The sequence below is a fragment of the Chiloscyllium punctatum genome, chromosome 42 (assembly GCF_047496795.1).
Source record: "Chiloscyllium punctatum isolate Juve2018m chromosome 42, sChiPun1.3, whole genome shotgun sequence".
Lineage (NCBI taxonomy): Eukaryota > Metazoa > Chordata > Chondrichthyes > Orectolobiformes > Hemiscylliidae > Chiloscyllium > Chiloscyllium punctatum.
Genome location: NC_092780.1, coordinates 48,300,936 through 48,319,350, shown reverse-complemented (window position 1 = coordinate 48,319,350; position 18,415 = coordinate 48,300,936). Strand labels below are relative to the sequence as shown.

Here is an 18,415-nt window from a genome sequence, read left to right as displayed (position 1 = left end):
ACCCAGGGACAGGGCAGCACCCAGTGACCGGGCAGCACCCAGAGATAGGGCAGAACCCAGGGCCAGGACAGTACCCAATTACAGGGCAGCACCCTGAGACCAGACAGCACCCAGGGACAGGGCAGCACCCAGGGACAGGGCAGCACCCAGGGACAGGGCAGCACCCAGGGACGGGACAGCACCCAGGGACAGGACAGCACCCAGTGACCGGGCAGCACCCAGTGATAGGGCACAACCAGGGACAAGGCAGCACCCAGGTACTGGACAGTACCTAGAGACCGGGCAGCACTCTGGGACCATGCAGCACCCAGAGACTGGACAGCCCATAGGGTCAGGACAGCACCCAGAGACAGGACAGCACCCAGGGACATGGCAGCTCCCAGGGGTAGGGCAGCACGCAGAGACAGGACAGCACTCAGAGCCAGGACATCACCCAGAGACAGGACAGTACCCTGGCACATGGCAGCTCCCAGGGGTAGGGCAGCACGCAGAGACAGGACAGCACTCAGAGCCAGGACATCACCCAGAGACAGGACAGTACCCTGGGACAGGACAGCACCCAGGGACAGGATAACACCCAGAGACAGGGCAGCACCCAGGGACAGGACAGCACCCAGGGCCAGGACAGTACCCAGGGACAGGGCCGCACCCAGGGACGGGACAGCATAAAGGGACAGGACAGCACCCAGGGACAGGAAAACACCCAGAGACAGGACTGCTTCCAGGGACAGGACAGCACTCAGAGCCCAGACAGCACCCTGAGACAGGAGAGCACCCAGGGACAGGGCAGCACCCAGGGACAGGAAAACACCCAGACACAGGACTGCTTCCAGGGACAGGACAGCACTCAGAGCCCAGACAGCACCCTGAGACCAGACAGCACCCAGGGACAGGGCAGCACCCAGGGACAGGACAACACCAAGGGACAGGACAGCACCCAGAGACAGGACAACACTAAGAGACAGGACGGCACCCAGGGACAGGACAACACCCAGGGACAGGTCAGCACCAAAGGACAGCGTAGCACCCAGGGACAGGACAGCACCAAGGGACAGGACAGCATAAAGGGACAGGACAGCACCAAGGGACAGGAAAACACCCAGACACAGGACTGCTTCCAGGGACAGGACAGCACTCAGAGCCCAGACAGCACCCTGAGACAGGAGAGCACTCAGGGACAGGAGAGCACCCAGAGACAGGAGAGCACCCAGAGACAGAACGGACCCTTGGACAGGACAGCACCCAGGGACAGGACAACACCCGGCGACAGGGCGGCACCCAGGGACAGGACAGCACCCAGTCACAGGGCAGCACCCAGGGACGGGCAGCACCCAGGGACAGGACAGCACCCAGAGACAGGACGGACCCTGGGAAAGGACAGCACCAAGGGACAGGCAGCACCCAGGGACAGGGCAGCACCGAGTGACAGGGCAGCACCCAGAGATGGGCAGCAGACAGAGACAGGGCAGCACCCAGGGACAGGATAGCACCCAGGGACAGGACAGCAACCAGAGACAGGACGGACCCTGGGACAGGGCAGCACCCAGGGACAGGGCAGCACCCAGGGACAGGGCAGCACCCAGGGACAGGGCAGCACCCAGAGACTGGACAGCACCCAGAGACAGCGTAGCACCCAGGGACAGGACAGCAACCAGAGACCGGACGGACCCTGGGACAGGGCAGCACCCAGGGACAGGGCAGCACCCAGGGACAGGGCAGCACCCAGAAACAGGAGAGCATCCAGAGACAGGACAGCTTCCAACAACAGGACAGCACTCAGAGCCCTGACAGCACCCAGGGACAGGACAGCACTCAGAGCCCGGACAGCACCCAGGGACAGGGCAGCACTCAGGGACAGGGCAACACCCAGGGACAGGGCAGCACCCAGGGCCAGGACAGTGCCCAGGGACAAGAGAGCATCCAGAGACAGGACAGCTTCCAACGACTGGACAGCACTCAGAGCCCGGACAGCACCCAGAGACAGGAGAGAACTCAGGGACAGGACAGCACCCAGGGACAGGCAGCAGAGACAGGGCAGCACCCAGATACAGGGCAGCACCCAGTGACAGGGCACACCCAGTGATAGGGCACAACCAGGGGCAAGGCAGCACCCAGGGACAGGACAGCACCCAGTGACCGGGCAGCACCCAGGGACAGGGCAGCACCCAGGGACGGGACAGCACCCAGGGACAGGACAGCACCCAGTGACCGGGCAGCACCCAGTGATAGGGCACAACCAGGGGCAAGGCAGCACCCAGGGACAGGACAGCACCCAGTGACCGGGCAGCACCCAGGGACAGGGCAGCACCCAGGGACGGGACAGCACCCAGGGACAGGACAGCACCCAGTGACCGGGCAGCACCCAGTGATAGGGCACAACCAGGGGCAAGGCAGCACCCAGGTACTGGACAGTACCTAGAGACTGGGCAGCACTCTGGGACCATGCAGCACCCAGAGACTGGACAGCATAAAGGGACAGGACAGCACCCAGGGACAGGGCAGCACCCAGGGACATGGCAGCTCCCAGGGGTAGGGCAGCACGCAGAGACAGGACATCACCCAGAGACAGGACAGTACCCTGGGACAGGACAGCACCCAGAGACAGGGCAGCACTCAGAGACAGGACAGCACCCAGAGACAGGACAGCACCCAGGGACAGGACAGCACCCAGGGCCAGGACAGTACCCAGGGACAGGGCCGCACCCAGGGACGGGAAAACACCCAGAGACAGGACTGCTTCCAGGGACAGGACAGCACTCAGAGCCCAGACAGCACCCTGAGACAGGAGAGCACTCAGGGACAGGACAGCACCCTGGGACAGGACAGCACCCAGGGACAGGACCCTGCACCTAGGGACAGGACAGCACCCAGGGTCAGGACAGCACCTAGGGACAGGACAGCACCCAGGAACATGGCAGCTCCCAGGGGTAGGGCAGCACGCTGAGACAGGACAGCACTCAGACCCAGGACATCACCAAGGGACTGAACAGCACCCAGAGACAGGACAGCACCCAGAGACAGGACAGTACCCTTGGACAGGACAGCACCCTTGGACAGGACAGCACCCAGAGACAGGACAGTACCCTTGGACAGGACAGCACCCAGGGACAGGACAGCACCCAGAGACAGGACAGCACCCAGAGACAGGACAGTACCCTTGGACAGGACAGCACCCAGAGACTGGACAGCACCCAGGGACAGGACAGCACCCAGAGACTGGACAGCACCCAGGGACAGGACAGCACCCAGGGACAGGACAGCACCCAGAGACTGGACAGCACCCAGGGACGGGCAGCACCCAAGGGACAGGGCAGCACCCAGGGATGGGCAGCAGACAGAGACAGGGCAGCACCCAGGGACAGGGCAGCACTCAGGGACAGGACAGCACCCAGTCACAGGGCAGCACCCAGAGACAAGACAACACCCAGAGACAGGGCAGCACCCAGAGACAGGGCAGCACCCAGAGACAGGACAGCACCCAGTGACAGGACAGCACCCAGAGAAAGGACAGCACCCAGGGACAGGACAGCACCCAGGGACAGGACAGCACCCAGTGACCGGGCAGCACCCAGGGACAGGGCAGCACCCAGGGACAGGACAGCACCCAGAGACAGGGCAGCACCCAGTGACCGGGCAGCACCCAGTGATAGGGCACAACCAGGGGCAAGGCAGCACCCAGGGACAGGACAGCACCCAGTGACCGGGCAGCACCCAGGGACAGGGCAGCACCCAGGGACGGGACAGCACCCAGGGACAGGACAGCACCCAGTGACCGGGCAGCACCCAGTGATAGGGCACAACCAGGGGCAAGGCAGCACCCAGGTACTGGACAGTACCTAGAGACTGGGCAGCACTCTGGGACCATGCAGCACCCAGAGACTGGACAGCATAAAGGGACAGGACAGCACCCAGGGACAGGGCAGCACCCAGGGACATGGCAGCTCCCAGGGGTAGGGCAGCACGCAGAGACAGGACATCACCCAGAGACAGGACAGTACCCTGGGACAGGACAGCACTCAGAGACAGGACAGCACCCAGAGACAGGACAGCACCCAGGGACAGGACAGCACCCAGGGCCAGGACAGTACCCAGGGACAGGGCCGCACCCAGGGACGGGAAAACACCCAGAGACAGGACTGCTTCCAGGGACAGGACAGCACTCAGAGCCCAGACAGCACCCTGAGACAGGAGAGCACTCAGGGACAGGACAGCACCCTGGGACAGGACAGCACCCAGGGACAGGACCCTGCACCTAGGGACAGGACAGCACCCAGGGTCAGGACAGCACCTAGGGACAGGACAGCACCCAGGAACATGGCAGCTCCCAGGGGTAGGGCAGCACGCTGAGACAGGACAGCACTCAGACCCAGGACATCACCAAGGGACTGAACAGCACCCAGAGACAGGACAGCACCCAGAGACAGGACAGTACCCTTGGACAGGACAGCACCCTTGGACAGGACAGCACCCAGAGACAGGACAGTACCCTTGGACAGGACAGCACCCAGAGACTGGACAGCACCCAGGGACAGGACAGCACCCAGAGACAGGACAGCACCCAGAGACAGGACAGTACCCTTGGACAGGACAGCACCCAGAGACTGGACAGCACCCAGGGACAGGACAGCACCCAGAGACTGGACAGCACCCAGGGACAGGACAGCACCCAGGGACAGGACAGCACCCAGAGACTGGACAGCACCCAGGGACGGGCAGCACCCAAGGGACAGGGCAGCACCCAGGGATGGGCAGCAGACAGAGACAGGGCAGCACCCAGGGACAGGGCAGCACTCAGGGACAGGACAGCACCCAGTCACAGGGCAGCACCCAGAGACAAGACAACACCCAGAGACAGGGCAGCACCCAGAGACAGGGCAGCACCCAGAGACAGGACAGCACCCAGTGACAGGACAGCACCCAGAGAAAGGACAGCACCCAGGGACAGGACAGCACCCAGGGACAGGACAGCACCCAGGGACGGGCAGCACCCAGGGACAGCGGAGCACCCAGGGACAGGACAGCACCCAGAGACAGGGCAGCACCCAGGGACAGCGGAGCACCCAGGGACAGGACAGCACCCAGAGACAGGGCAGCACCCAGGGACAGGACAGCACCCAGTCACAGGGCAGCACCCAGGGACAGCGGAGCACCCAGGGACAGGACAGCACACAGAGACAGGGCAGCACCCAGGGAAAGGACAGCACTCAGAACCCGGACAGCACCAAGGGGCAAGACGGCACCCAGGGACAGGACCACACCCAGGGACAGAACAGCACCCAGGGACTGGACAGCACCCAGAGACAGCGTAGCACCCAGGGACAGGACAGCAACCAGAGACAGGACGGACCCTGGGACAGGGCAGCACCCAGGGACAGGGCAGCACCCAGGGACAGGAGAGCATCCAGAGACAGGACAGCTTCCAACAACAGGACAGCACTCAGAGCCCGGACAGCACCAAGGGGCAAGACGGCACCCAGGGACAGGACAGCACCCAGGGACAGGACAGCACCCAGAGACAGCGTAGCACACAGGGACAGGACAGCACCCAGGGACAGGACAGCACCCAGGGACAGGACAGCACCCAGGGACAGGACAGCACCCAGAGACAGGACAGCACCCAGGGACAGGACAGCAACCAGAGACAGGACGGACCCTGGGACAGGGCAGCACCCAGGGACAGGACAGCACCCAGGGACAGGACAGCACCCAGAGACAGGACAGCACCCAGGGACAGGACAGCACCCAGGGACAGGACAACAACCAGAGACAGGACAGCACCCAGGGACAGGACAGCAACCAGAGACAGGACGGACCCTGGGACAGGGCAGCACCCAGGGACAGGGCAGCACTCAGGGACAGGGCAGCACCCAGAGACTGGACAGCACCCAGAGACAGGACAGCACCCACGGACAGGACAGAACTCAGAGACAGGACATTACCCAGTCACAGGGCAGCAGAGACAGGGCAGCACCCAGTGACAGGGTAGCACCCAGGGACAGGACAGCACCCAGAGTCAGGGGTGCACCCCGTGACAGGGCAGCACCCAGGGACAGGGCAGCACCCAGGGACAGGGCAGCACCCAGAGACAGGACGGACCGTGGGACAGGACAGCACCCAGGGACAGGACAGCACCCAGGGACAGATCAGCACCCAGAGACTGGACAGAACCCAGGGACAGAACAGCACCCAGAGTCAGGGAAGCACCCTGAGACAGGGTAGCACCCAGGGACAGGACAGCACCCAGAGTCAGGGAAGCACCCAGAGACAGGGTAGCACTAAGAGCCTGGACAGCACCAAGGAACAGGACGGCACCCAGGGACAGGACAACACCCAGGGACAGGTCAACACCAAAGGACAGGACAGCATCCAGGGGCAGATCAGCACCCAGAGACTGGTCAGCACACAGAGACAGCGTAGCACCCAGGGACAGGACAGCACAAAGGGACAGGACAGCACCCAGGGACGAGACAGCATAAAGGGACAGGACTGCACCAAGGGACAGGAAAACACCCAGACACAGGACTGCTTCCAGGGACAGGACAGCACTCAGAGCCCAGACAGCACCCTGAGACAGGAGAGCACTCAGGGACAGGACAGCACCCAGAGACAGGACAGCACCCAGGGACAGGGCAGCACCCAGTGACCGGGCAGCACCCAGAGATAGGGCAGAACCCAGGGCCAGGACAGTACCCAATTACAGGGCAGCACCCTGAGACCAGACAGCACCCAGGGACAGGGCAGCACCCAGGGACAGGGCAGCACCCAGGGACAGGGCAGCACCCAGGGACGGGACAGCACCCAGGGACAGGACAGCACCCAGTGACCGGGCAGCACCCAGTGATAGGGCACAACCAGGGACAAGGCAGCACCCAGATACTGGACAGTACCTAGAGACCGGGCAGCACTCTGGGACCATGCAGCACCCAGAGACTGGACAGCCCATAGGGTCAGGACAGCACCCAGAGACAGGACAGCACCCAGGGACATGGCAGCTCCCAGGGGTAGGGCAGCACGCAGAGACAGGACAGCACTCAGAGCCAGGACATCACCCAGAGACAGGACAGTACCCTGGCACATGGCAGCTCCCAGGGGTAGGGCAGCACGCAGAGACAGGACAGCACTCAGAGCCAGGACATCACCCAGAGACAGGACAGTACCCTGGGACAGGACAGCACCCAGGGACAGGATAACACCCAGAGACAGGGCAGCACCCAGGGACAGGACAGCACCCAGGGCCAGGACAGTACCCAGGGACAGGGCCGCACCCAGGGACGGGACAGCATAAAGGGACAGGACAGCACCCAGGGACAGGAAAACACCCAGAGACAGGACTGCTTCCAGGGACAGGACAGCACTCAGAGCCCAGACAGCACCCTGAGACAGGAGAGCACCCAGGGACAGGGCAGCACCCAGGGACAGGAAAACACCCAGACACAGGACTGCTTCCAGGGACAGGACAGCACTCAGAGCCCAGACAGCACCCTGAGACCAGACAGCACCCAGGGACAGGGCAGCACCCAGGGACAGGACAACACCAAGGGACAGGACAGCACCCAGAGACAGGACAACACTAAGAGACAGGACGGCACCCAGGGACAGGACAACACCCAGGGACAGGTCAGCGCCAAAGGACAGCGTAGCACCCAGGGACAGGACAGCACCAAGGGACAGGACAGCATAAAGGGACAGGACAGCACCAAGGGACAGGAAAACACCCAGACACAGGACTGCTTCCAGGGACAGGACAGCACTCAGAGCCCAGACAGCACCCTGAGACAGGAGAGCACTCAGGGACAGGAGAGCACCCAGAGACAGGAGAGCACCCAGAGACAGAACGGACCCTTGGACAGGACAGCACCCAGGGACAGGACAACACCCGGTGACAGGGCGGCACCCAGGGACAGGACAGCACCCAGTCACAGGGCAGCACCCAGGGACGGGCAGCACCCAGGGACAGGACAGCACCCAGAGACAGGACGGACCCTGGGAAAGGACAGCACCAAGGGACAGGCAGCACCCAGGGACAGGGCAGCACCGAGTGACAGGGCAGCACCCAGAGATGGGCAGCAGACAGAGACAGGGCAGCACCCAGGGACAGGATAGCACCCAGGGACAGGACAGCAACCAGAGACAGGACGGACCCTGGGACAGGGCAGCACCCAGGGACAGGGCAGCACCCAGGGACAGAACAGCACCCAGAGACTGGACAGCACCCAGAGACAGCGTAGCACCCAGGGACAGGACAGCAACCAGAGACCGGACGGACCCTGGGACAGGGCAGCACCCAGGGACAGGGCAGCACCCAGGGACAGGGCAGCACCCAGAAACAGGAGAGCATCCAGAGACAGGACAGCTTCCAACAACAGGACAGCACTCAGAGCCCTGACAGCACCCAGGGACAGGACAGCACTCAGAGCCCGGACAGCACCCAGGGACAGGGCAGCACTCAGGGACAGGGCAACACCCAGGGCCAGGACAGTGCCCAGGGACAAGAGAGCATCCAGAGACAGGACAGCTTCCAACGACTGGACAGCACTCAGAGCCCGGACAGCACCCAGAGACAGGAGAGAACTCAGGGACAGGACAGCACCCAGGGACAGGCAGCAGAGACAGGGCAGCACCCAGATACAGGGCAGCACCCAGTGACAGGGCACACCCAGAGACCGGACAGCACCCAGAGACAGGGTAGCACCCAGGGACAGGACAGCACCCAGAGTCAGGGGTGCACCCCGTGACAGGGCAGCACCCAGGGACAGGGCAGCACCCAGGGACAGGGCAGCACCCAGAGACAGGACGGACCGTGGGACAGGACAGCACCCAGGGACAGGACAGTACCCAGGGACAGGACAACACCCAGGGACAGGTCAGCACCCAGAGACTGGACAGCACCCAGGGACAGGACAGCACCCAGAGACTGGACAGCACTCAGACCCTAGACATCACCAAGGGACAGGACAGCACTCAGAGCCAGGACATCACCAAGTGACTGAACAGCACCCAGGGACAGGACCACCCCAGGAGACTGGACAGCACCCAGAAACCGGAAAGCACCCAGGGACAGGGCAGCACAAAGAGAGAGGGCAGAACCCCGAAACAGGACAGCACCCAGAGAGAGGACAGCACCCAGAGAGAGAACAGCACCCAGAGACAGGACAGCACCCAGGGACAGGACGGACCCAGGGACAGGACAACACCCAGGGACAGGGCAGCACCCAGAGACAGGACAGTACCCAGGGACAGGACGGACCCAGGGACAGGACAACACCCAGTGACCGGGCAGCACCCAGTGACCGGGCAGTACTCAGGGACTGGACAGTCCGCCGGGATGGGCAGCACCCAGAGACAGGGCAGCACCAAGGGACAGGACAGCACCCAGGGACAGGACAGCACCCAGGGACAGGGCAGCACCCAGGGACGGGACAGCATAAAGGGACAGGACAGCACCAAGGGACAGGAAAACACCCAGACACAGGACTGCTTCCAGGGACAGGACAGCACTCAGAGCCCAGACAGCACCCTGAGACAGGAGAGCACCCAGGGACAGGACAGCACCCAGGGACAGGACAGACCCTTGGACAGGACTGCACCTAGGGAAAGGACAGCACCAAGGGACACGACAGCACCCGGGGACACAACAGCACCCAGAGACAGGACAGCACCCAGGGACAGGACAGCACCCAGAGACAGGACAGCACCCAGAGACAGGACAGCACCCAGGGACAGGACAGCACCCAGGGACAGGGGTGCACTAAAGACCAGACAGCATCCAGGGACAGGACATCACCCAGGGACAGGACCGCCCCAGGAGACTGGACAGCACCCAGGGACAGGACAGCACCCAGAAACCGGAAAGCACCCAGAGACAGGGCAGCACAAAGAGAGAGGGCAGAACCCCGAAACAGGACAGCACTCAGAGAGAGGACAGCACCCAGGGACAGGACAGCATCCAGGGATAGAAAAGAACCCAGAGACCGGACAACATCCAGAGACAGGGAAGCACCCAGGGACAGGACAGCACTCAGAGCCCGGATAGCACCCAGGGACAGGACAGCACTCAGAGCCCGGATAGCACCAAGGGACAGGACGGCACCCAGGGTCAGGGGTGCACCCCGTGACAGGGCAGCACCGAGGGACAGGGCAGCACCCAGGGACAGGGCAGCACTCAGGGACAGGGCAGCACCCAGGGACAGGGCGGCACCCAGAGACACCCAGGGACAGGACCGCACCCAGGGGCAGGGGTGCACCCCGTGACAGGGCAGTACCGAGGGACAGGGCAGCACCTAGAGACAGGACGGACCCGGGGACAGGACAACACCCAGGGACAGGTCAGCACCAAAGGACAGGACAGCACCCAGAGACAGGACAGCACCCAGGGACAGGGCAGCACCCAGGGATAGGACAGCACCAAGGGACAGGACAGCACCAAAGGACAGGACAGCACCCAGAGACAGGACAGCATCCAGGTACAGGACCGCACCCAGGGACAGATCAGCACCCAGAGTCAGGGAAGCACCCAGAGACAGGATAGCACCCAGGGACAGGACAGCAACTAGGGACAGGGCAGCACCCAGGGACACGACAGCACTCAGAGCCCGGACAGCACCAAGGGACAGGACAGCGCCCAGGGACAGGACAACACCCAGGGACAGAACAGCACCCAGAGACTGGACAGCACCCAGAGACAGCGTAGCACACAGGGACAGGACAGCATCAAGGGACAGGACAGTACCCAGGGACAGGGCAGCACCCAGGGACGGGACAGCATAAAGGGACAGGAAAACACCCAGACACAGGACTGCTTCCAGGGACAGGACAGCACTCAGAGCCCAGACAGCACCCAAGGGACAGGACAGCACCCAGGGACAGGTCAGCACCCAGGGACAGGTCAGCACCAAAGGACAGGAGAGCACCGAGGGACAGGGCAGCACCCAGAGACAGGGCAGCACCCAGACACAGAGCAGCACCCAGGGCCAGGACAGTACCCACGGACAGGGCAGCACCCAGAAACGGAAGAGCATCCAGAGACTAGACAGCTTCCAACGACTGGACAGCACTCAGAGCCCGGACAGCACCCACGGACAGGACAGAACTCAGAGACAGGACATTACCCAGTCACAGGGCAGCACCCATGGACAGGGCAGCACCCAAGGACAGGGCTGCACCCAGAGACAGGACGGACCCTGGGACAGGACAGCACCCAGGGACAGGACAACACCCAGGGACAGGACTGCTTCCAGGGACAGGACAGCACCTAGGGACAGGGCAGCACCTAGGGACAGGACAGCACCTAGGGACAGGGCAGCACCCAGGGACAGGGCAGCACCTAGGGACAGGACAGCACCTAGGGACAGGGCAGCACCCAGGGACAGGGCAGCACCTAGGGACAGGACAGCACCTAGGGACAGGGCAGCACCCAGGGACAGGACACCACCCAGGGACAGGTCAGCACCCAGGGACAGGAAAACACCCAGACACAGGACTGCTTCCAGGGACAGGACAGCACTCAGAGCCTAGACAGCACCCTGAGACAAGAGAGCACCCAGGGACAGGGTAGCACCCAGGGACAGGACAGCACCCAGGGACAGGACAGCACCCAGTGACCGGGCAGCACCCAGAGACAGGGCAGCACCCAGGGACAGGACAGCACCCAGAGACAGGACAGCACCCAGAGACAGGACCGCACCCAGGGGCAGGGGTGCACCCAGGGGCAGGGGTGCACCCCGTGACAGGGCAGCACCCAGGGACAGGGCAGCACCCAGAGACACCCAGGGACAGGACAGCACCCAGGGACAGGACGGACCCTGGGACAGGACAGCACCCAGGGACAGGACGGACCCTGGGACAGGACAGCACCCAGGGACAGGACAGCACCCAGGGACAGGACAGCACCCAGGGACAGGACGGACCCTGGGACAGGACAGCACCCAGGGACAGGACAGCACCCAGAGACAGGACAGCACCCAGGGACAGGACAGCACCCAGGGACAGGACAGCACCCAGGGACAGGACAACACCCAGGGACAGGACCGCACCCAGGGACAGGACAACACCCAGGGACAGGACAGCACCCAGGGACAGGGCAGCACCCAGTGACAGGACAGCACCCAGAGACAGGACGGACCCTGGGACAGGACAGCACCCAGGGACAGGACAGCACCCAGGGACAGGACGGACCCTGGGACAGGACAGCACCCAGGGACAGGACAGCACCCAGGGACAGGACAACACCCAGGGACAGGACAGCACCCAGGGACAGGACAACACCCTGGGACAGGACAGCACCCAGGGACAGGACAACACCCAGGGACAGGACAACACCCAGGGACAGGACAACACCCTGGGACAGGGCAGCACCCTGGGACAGGACAACACCCTGGGACAGGACAGCACCCAGGGACAGGGCAGCACCCAGTGACAGGACAGCACCCAGAGACAGGACGGACCCTGGGACAGGACAGCACCCAGGGACAGGACAGCACCCAGGGACAGGACGGACCCTGGGACAGGACAACACCCAGGGACAGGACAACACCCAGGGACAGGACAACACCCTGGGACAGGACAGCACCCAGAGACAGGACAGCATCCAGGACAGGAAAGCACAAAGGGACAGGACAGCACCCAGAAACGGGAGAGCATCCAGAGACAGGACATTTTGCAACGACTGGACAGCACTCAGAGCCCGGACAGCACCCAGAGACAGGACAGAACCCAGGGACAGGACCGCACCCAGGGGCAGGGCTGCACCCCGTGACAGGGCAGCACCCAGGGACAGGGCAGCACCCAGGGACAGGGCAGCACCCAGGGACAGGGCAGCACCCTGAGTCAGGACAGCACCCTGAGTCAGGACAGCACCCTGAGTCAGGGAAGCACCCAGAGACTGGTCAGCACCTGGGGACAGGACAGCACCCAGACTGGGCAACATCTTGAGACCGGGCAGCACCCAGAGAGTGTGCAGCACAAGTTGAGATGAAGGATAGAGCTCCCCTTACACTAGTCCCCTCAACCACTCCCAGGGCAGGGTCAGATTGGGGTTGGTCAGACACTCAACATCGTCTACTCTTTTAATGTGAAAGCAGAAGTCCCTCAACACTTTACCAACCAAATATCCCCAGGCAGGGTCAGATGGGGTTAGATGGAAAGGCAGGCTCCCTTTACTCTTTACAGTTGTAAGTAAAGCTCCTTCAACTCTCCTAAACTTAAAGTTACTTCTCTTGTAAACTGAACGTAAAGTTTCCTCTACTGTTCCCATCAAAAAGTCCCAGGACAAATACAGCACAGGGTTAGATACAAAATAAAGTTTACTCTACTCTGTCCTCGCCAAACACTCCCAGGACAGAGACAGCATGGTGTTAGTAAAGCTCAGTAAAGCTCACTCTTCTCATTGGTAAGTATATACATGTCACACCAGCTTATAGTCCAGCAGGTTTAATTGGAAGCACAAGCTTTCAGAGCACTGCCCCTTCATTAGGTGATAGTGAAGAGTGTGCCCAGGCACAGACTTTATAATCACAGAGATCAAAAGATCATCCAAACGCTGTGGGTGGAGTGTCGACAGGCTGACTAGTTCCTCTCTGGATGTGACCAAGGGTTGTCAGACAGTGTGAGCAAATGGTCAACTGCTGTGTCCTATATTTACTTAACTTACTTAATTTTGTAACCTGTGTTTTTATCATGACTTCTGAGATTATAGGCACCATGGTAGGACCATTTACAACTCTTTTGACATATGACAATAAATTCTAATTCTAATAACAAGTGAAGCGATGACCTACAGTCTGATTAACTGAAGTAGAAACAGATATAAAATATTAAAATAAGGTGGTGCTGGAGTCAAACCAAACTGCTGGATAACATGCTGGGTTGAAGAGTCGCGTGCCGAGGGTCTAAGTTACAAGTAATCCAAAACTGTACAAACTAATTAAGGTAGAGAGGTCATAACAAGTTATCGAGGTGATGGTGTCAAAACAGGACAAGAAGAGCGATTCTACAGAAACAGAGCCGTGTGGTGGGGTCACATGTCACATGACATGAACATCATGGATTCGGAACTTGGTGAACAATTTCTCCTCGGTGACTCTGTGTTGTCAATCTCGAAGGCTGCCTTTGAGGACAGTCACCTGAAGTTCAAAGGCTGAAAGTCCCTGACTGCTGAAGTGTTCCCTGACTGTGAGGGAACACCCCTGTCTGGCAAGTATCGCACGGTGTCCATTCGTCTGTTTTCATAGCCTCTGCTTGGTCTTGCCAATGTACCCTGCCTCAGGGCATCCTTGCCTGCAGCATATGAGATAGACAGTGTAGGCCGAGTCACATGAGTACCTGCTGCCTACATGGTGGGTGGTGTCCCCATGGATAACGGTGCTATCTGTGTCAACACTATGACATGTCCTGCAATGGTTGCCATGACAGTGTTGTGTGATGTTGTGGTTGATGGTGTCCTGAAGGCTGGGCAGTTTGCTGTGAATGACAGTCTGTTTAAGGTTTGGCTGTTGTTTAAATGTGAGAAGTGGAGGTGTATGGATGATCTTGGTGAGATGATCGTCATCATTGATGACATACTGAAGATCATGCAGTTTCCCCACTCCGGGGAAGTACTTGACAATGAAGAGTACCCTATCTGTCGTGTCTTGTGTCTGCTTCCTGAGGGGGCCATGTCAGAACTGACGGTCGATGGGTTGAGCATTGCACCCTGTTCTTACGAGGGCATCCTTGAGTACTTCCAGGTGCCCGTCACGTTCCTCCTCATCTGAACAGATCCGGTGTATGCGTAGGGCTTGTCCGTCGGGGATGGCTGCTTTAACATGCTTCAGGTGGAAGCTGGAGAAGTGCAGCATCGTGAGGTTATCCGTGGGTTTGCAGTAGAGGTGCTGAGGTGCCCATCCTTGATGGAGATGCATGTGTCCAAGAATGAGACGGAGAATAGAGAATAGGCCATGGTGAGTTTGATGGTGGGATGAATCTCGTTCATATCAGTGCGGTTATTTGAGTGACTCCTCACCATGGGTCCAGAGGAAGGAAATGTCATCATCAATATACCTGTGTAAGACCTGCTGGTCAGAGGTCTTACACAGCAAAGAAATCTTGTTCAGACCAGCGCATGGAAATGTTGGCATATTGGGGTGCAAATGTGGTTACCATGGCTGTTCCGTGTGTCTGGATGGTGAACTGGTTGTCAAAGGTGAAAATGCTATGGTCAAGGATGAAGCAGATGAGTTGTAGGATGGTGTTTGGAGATTGGCAGTTGTTGGTGTTGAGTACTGAGGCTGTTGCTGCGATGTGGGCAATGCTGGTGTAGAGTGCGGAACATCCATAGAGACGAGGAATGTTCCCGGTTCGACTGGTCCGTGGGTGCTGAGCTTCTGTAAGAAATCCGTAATGTTGTGACAGAAGCTGGGGGTCCCCTGTGCAATGGGTTCCAAGATGCCCTCGACATTGCCAGAGAGATTCTCTCACAGAATCCCATTTCCCTGATACGATGAGACGTCCTGGGGTGTTGGCTTTGTGTTGCTTCGGAAGGCAGTAGAACTCACCTATGCAAGAAGTACATGGGATGAGGGCGTGTAGGGAACGCTGAAGGACTGGATCCAAAGTCCTGAGCAATATGTTTAGTTCACGAGTGTGCTCTTTGGTCACATCGGCCGGTAGCTGCCTGTAGTGTTCCTGGTTGTTCAGTTGTCAGTACACTTCCTTGAAGAAATCTGTTCTATTCTGAATGACAATGGCTCCTCCTTTATCTGCTGGTTTGATGACAATGTTATAATTAGTTCTGAGAGCATAGATGGTGTTGCGTTGTGTTCAGATGATGTTCTGTGCTATCTTGGGAGTGTGACTGATGAATTGGGTGTTAATGCATTTCCTGATGGGTTGAGCATCCTGGGACAGTGCCCTTCCAGAAGGGTCCAATTCGACTCCTTCCTCTTTGGTCGCTACACCATGGATCTCTCTGCTGACCATTCCAGTTTGCTGGTTGTCTCATTGTGCTCACTAATAATACCGTGGGGTTTGTGGAAGAATTCCTGGAGCCTCGTTCGCCTGATGAATCCCTTTGGATCTGCCACCAGACCATTTTGGTTCTGAGGCAGAAATTGAGCCCTCGGTTGAGAACTTTGTCTGGTTGAAGGGGGTGGACAGACACGTTGATGATGGATCTCTCCATGTTGGTCATGCTTTCAACTGTGGTACTGGGGGAGACTTGGTTACTGCTGGTGGTGATGCCAAATTTCTCCAGTTTCCTGTTCTTGGTGTGCACCTAGCTGGTGTAGTTCCATCGCCTTGTCTGTTTGGCAGTCTCTCCTAGCTGGTCTACCATCTCCTGAGCACAAGCTGAGAATATGGACTCAGTCTTGATTTTGAGGTTACAATACCTGCTGTGGCGCTGGTGGATGAGGAGTGCATCTGAGGTGTGACAACAGAGTCTCACAGTGTGGTCTGGGTTGCAGGACGACTTGTGTGGGTTTCCGTATTTACTTTTGATCACCTGCAGAAAGCTATTCTTTGGCCTATTGACACTCCACTCAGACTAAGGCAAATGTGGGGTCTGCAGATGCTGGAGATCAGAGTCTAGATTAGAGTGGTGCTGGAAAAGCACAGCAGGTCAGGCAGATCAGGTCAGGAATGATGAAGGGCTTTTGCCTGAAGCGTTGATTTTCCTGCTCCTTGGATGCTGCCTGACCTGCTGTGCTTTTCCAGCACCACTCTAATCTAGACTCCACTCACACTGTTTCTATGATCTTTTGATCTCCGTGATTATAAAGTCTGTGCCTGGACAGTCGCTTCACTATCACCTGAGGAAGGGTCAGCGCTCTGAAAGCTTGCGATTTCAAATAAACCTGTTGGACTATAACTTGGTGTTGTGTGACTTCTGACCTTGCCCACCCCACCCCATCATTGACACCAGCTTGAAGAGGAGAGGATCTCTGGGAAGATTGCACATATCGACACAGACATCAGGTTTCTGCAGAGATGCAAGGAAGCCGAGAGGTGATTTGATAAAGGGGTACAAGATGATAAGAGGCATATTTAGAGTGGATAGCCAGAGACTTTTTCCCAGGGTGGAAATGTCTATCATGAGGGGACATAATTTTAAGGTGATTGGAGGAAGGTTTAGGGGAGATGTCAGAGGGAGGTTCTTTACACAGAGAGTGTTGGGTGTATGGAAAGCACTGCCAGTGGTGGTAGTAGAGTCAGAGACATTAGGGACATTTAAGTGACTCTTGGATAGGCACATAGAAGATAGTACAATGAAGGGGATGTAGTTCAGTCTGATCTTAGAGTAGGATAAAAGTTTGGCACAACACTGAGGAATGAAGAGCCTGTTCTGTGCTGTACTGTTCTATGTTAAATAAACCTGTTGGACTATAACCTGGTGTTGTATGACTTCTGACCTTGTCCACCCCCTCCCCACATCCCCACCCCATCCAACGCTGGCATCTCCACATGATGGCTATGCATGACTGGCACGGTGGCTCATAGAACATAGAACAATACAGCACAGAACAGGCCCTTTGGCCCACGATGTTGTGCCGAACATTTGTCCTAGCTTAAGCACCTATCCATGTACCTATCCAATTGCTGCTTAAAGGTCACCAATGATTCTGACTCTACCACTCCCACAGGCAGCGCATTCCATGCCCCCACAACTCTCTGGGTAAAGAACCTATGCCTGACATCCCCCCTATACCTTCCACCCTTCACCTTAAATTTATGTCCCCTTGTAACACTCTGTTGTACCCGGGGAAAAAGTTTCTGACTGTCTACTCTATCTATTCCTCTGATCATCTTATAAACCTCTATCAAATCACCCCTCATCCTTCGCCGTTCCAATGAGAAAAGGCCTAGCACTCTCAACCTATCTTCGTACGACCTATTCTCCATTCCAGGCAACATCCTGGTAAATCTCCTCTGCACCCTCTCCAAAGCTTCCACATCTTTCCTAAAGTGAGGTGACCAGAACTGCACACAGTACTCCAAATGTGGCCTAACCAAGGTCCTGTACAGCTGCAACATCACCTCACGACTCTTGAATTCAATCCCTCTGCTAATGAACGATAATACACCATAGGCCTTCTTACAAGCTCGATCCACCTGAGTGGCAACTTTCAAAGATCTATGTTAGCACTGCTGCCTCACAGCATCAGGGATCTGGGTTCAATTCCAGCCTTGGGTGACTGTCTGTGTGGAGTTTGCACATTCTCCCTGTGTCTGTGTGGGTTTCCTCCAGGTGCTCAGGTTTACTCTCGGAGTCCAAAGATGTGCAGGTCAGGGTGGATCAGCCATGGGCAATACAGGGAAAGGGGGAGGGGGGGAGGCGTGGCTCTGGATGGGACGTTAGGTGAAAGTGAGGAATTAAGCTCAGAATCAAGAGAGTGGTGCTGGAAAAGCTGAGCAGGAGGATTAATGTTTTGGGCAAAAGCCC

The 18,415-nt window shown here is 58.9% G+C and overlaps 1 protein-coding gene across 2 annotated transcripts in view; it reads right to left on the bottom strand.

Moving 5' to 3' along the window:
• Positions 1-18,415, bottom strand: part of kcnh6a (potassium voltage-gated channel, subfamily H (eag-related), member 6a) — a 557,988-nt gene that overhangs the window by 302,136 nt on the left and 237,437 nt on the right. The gene's annotated exons all lie outside the window — the stretch shown is intronic.